Source organism: Podarcis melisellensis (genome assembly GCF_964234715.1).
Source record: "Podarcis melisellensis genome assembly, chromosome: 5".
In the NCBI taxonomy this organism is placed as follows: Eukaryota; Metazoa; Chordata; class Lepidosauria; order Squamata; family Lacertidae; genus Podarcis; species Podarcis melisellensis.
The window spans coordinates 47,540,567-47,543,452 of record NC_138537.1 but is presented as its reverse complement, the minus strand read 5'-3'; the positions used below and the strand labels follow the sequence as shown (position 1 = coordinate 47,543,452).

At 43.4% G+C, this 2,886-nt stretch overlaps 1 long non-coding RNA gene across 2 annotated transcripts; it reads left to right on the top strand.

The window, feature by feature from the left end:
• Window positions 1-338: 338 nt before the first annotated feature.
• LOC309370363 lies at window positions 339-2,886 on the top strand. Of its 2 annotated transcripts, none has more exons than XR_014168530.1 (4): window positions 339-452; window positions 1,930-2,127; window positions 2,562-2,658; window positions 2,762-2,886. It is a non-coding gene; the product is annotated as an uncharacterized lncRNA (long non-coding RNA). The 2 variants fall into 2 exon arrangements; XR_014168531.1 differs by lacking the exon at window positions 339-452 and adding an exon at window positions 463-649.

Here is a 2,886-nt window from a genome sequence, read left to right as displayed (position 1 = left end):
CGATCTTACCTGCTGAATTGAAGCTTGGCTAAGCAAAATCTCTCTCCAGATTCTCTGCGTTTCTGATAAGATTTGATTCAGCAGGTAAGATCAGAGTTTTGCAAGGCCCAGCCATGGAATACTGTAATGAGAAAAGCTCTTGGGCCTGAGAAAAAGTAATTGGTATACAATATGATCAAAATACAGATCAAGCGAAGGAGTGGATGAGCCCTTACCCCTCCTCCCTAGGACTCTATGATTCAGTCCAATAAGTGAAAGCAGCATAAAGCTGAGCTGAATTCTCCTCAGCTACCTTGTCCCCTGTTGTGGCAGTTGGCACAGAAAATTCTAGATCTTCTCCCTTTGGCTCCATTGTGTAGGGCATTAGCATGCATGCCGTGCCGAAAACTAGTCTGGGCAACTCCTTGGCATCATTTATTTATTGTGAGGAAAATGAAAAGGGGGATGTAAATGTAAGCAGCAGGGGCAAGGTGGGTGGGGGGGAAGAGAAGGGGAAACCTTTTTTAAAAAGCCAATGGGGAATAATGCTCAAGGGAAGATAAAACAGATTCCTAACTCATCCAGAACAAACTCAGTTTCCCGTGACTAGTATGTTGCTGTTTTTTACCCTCGATCCTCTTAAATACACTTCTACCTGACGTACCACATGGTTAGTAAGGGAGCAATGCCCCTCTGCCTGGCTCAGCGAAGCCCCATGTTGTGAGAGGCTTCAACCTCCCCCTCCCCACTTTCTTCCTCCCTGCCACACTGGTTTTGTCTGTGAGTGTCTGGGCAGCCAGTCTGCACTTTGTGGCAAGGTTCAAGCAGACAGCTAGACACGCAGGCGAGCCGTTCTTTGAGAACGTGGCAGAATGCCATCTGCCGCTTCAGAGTATTCCCCCCCCTCCCTCGCCGTCCTTGCACTCCTTTCCAACTCTCACACACGCATGGCCCTGGCTTTTGGAGACATGCTTACCAACTGTCAATTAGCAGGCCTCAATACACTGGAAAAGAAAAGCAAGCTGCCTCGTGACAATGATGGCATGTGGTGTGTGTGTGTGTGTGTGTGTGTGTGTGTGTGTGTGTGGACTCTGTCACCAACACATTTGCCATGAAACTCGAGCCTTAGAAGGTCCCTGACCTTAAAAAAGAATCCCAGCCTCTTGGTGCTTTCGATGACCTCCTCTCCCTCTCTGCTTCGTGCTTCATGAAAAGCTCCATTGTGATCATTTTACGCAGCAAAGAGATGGTGATGATCTCATAGGTCTGGGTGAAAAGGGACCGTCGTTGCTCAGTGGAGTGATCTCATTGGTGTGCTGGGACTAGGCAAAGGGAGACCATCTGCAGAACTTTTAAAAATAATTATTATTGGTGACCGTAATGGGGGATGTTGTGTGTGGCATTGCCTGGCTTTTCCCTAGTTTCTTTGGGCACGGGAAAAGCAGGGTGCTGTTGCACTTGGGAAAAGGTTCAGGTGTACAGGTGAGAAGTAGGCCAGCCTCTGGCCAGAGATGGCCCAAGGTATTCTGCTGCCTAAGTTTCCTCTCTGCTCTTTGTCCTTCATTGTTTCTCTGCTGATATAAAAGAGCAGCACAGCAACAAGTATGGGAGAAACTAACAAATGACAACTGAGGGTCCCTGGGGTTCTTAGCCGAAACAAATAAGAGAAAATAAGAGAAAATTTAAACATATGGACATTTTGCATTGTGAAGGATTGATTTGAGAACAGACACCCGAAGGCATTATGGTATGAGGGTCAAGGAAGGTATCATGCACTAGCACCAACTCTACAGTCCAATTTGTGGGATGACCAGCCTCATATAACCAACATGCTTAAATCTAACGAATGCATTAAGGAGTTAAGATCATAGAGTAAGCTGTCCTGCCAGGCTTAGATTACTTTGAGAGAGACTAGGTAATCAAGCCTTTGTTTACACACACCCCCCCCAGACTACCAGAGAAGCTCAATGTTTGAGGAGGTGCTAGCCAGTTCTCCAATCTCAGACTGCATGGCTCTCACAAGTCACTCTTGAATTCCCATACCAATAATTTAGGAAGCTTCACCACTTTGAAATTAAACGAAGTTTCACTGTCTGTGCAACCTTTCTGACTGATGTATGGGAAATGAGCCTGACCTTTGGAGATTTGGTAAGTAAACAGTTTTTAACTTACTAAATGTGTGGTCTTTTCTTATGTTGGGGGAAGAGGGTATTATCTTTGGAACTCACTTGGAAATACATATTGTAAAGGTCCACGCTTATTTCCATGCTTTACTTTGCTGTATATTTTGTGATTTAAAATCTCTGCTGTTGTTCTCTCACCAAAGAGTATTTGCCTCAAACTTGGATCTTGTCATCCAAGGAATTATCCTTTTTATAGCTACTTTTTACTTTGCCAGCCAACACAATGTAGAATGGAGCTGATTTCAGTTGACTTAAGTATGTTTAACTTGCTTGGATTGCGTCTTAGAGTCCTGAAAGTGACCTGCTTCTTTGTTCCACCAGTAGCAGAAGTTGATGGAGAGTGCTTTTTGGCAGACAAATCTGCCGCCCATCCCTTGACCATTATCCCCTTTTTTCCAGGAACAATAGAAGTATGTTTGTCCAATATGAAATCTACAAAATGGGCACTTAATAAGATCTTCACATCTGGCCAGTTATTTTCTTTTTCTAGTTCAAGGTAACAAAAATAAAGAGATAACCTTTATGTTATGTTATTATTTTTTTTACTGCCAGGATTTGCTACCTTGTTTCCTAATGGTTGTCCTGATTCCTTGTTTTAGGGCAAGAAAATGATCTAAATAAATAGATTTTGACAGGAGGCCAATTCTGCTGCCAGAATTACACTAATTAAATATGCATAATTCTCTTAATTAGAAAAAAATTAAATAAAGACCAGATTAAGGTT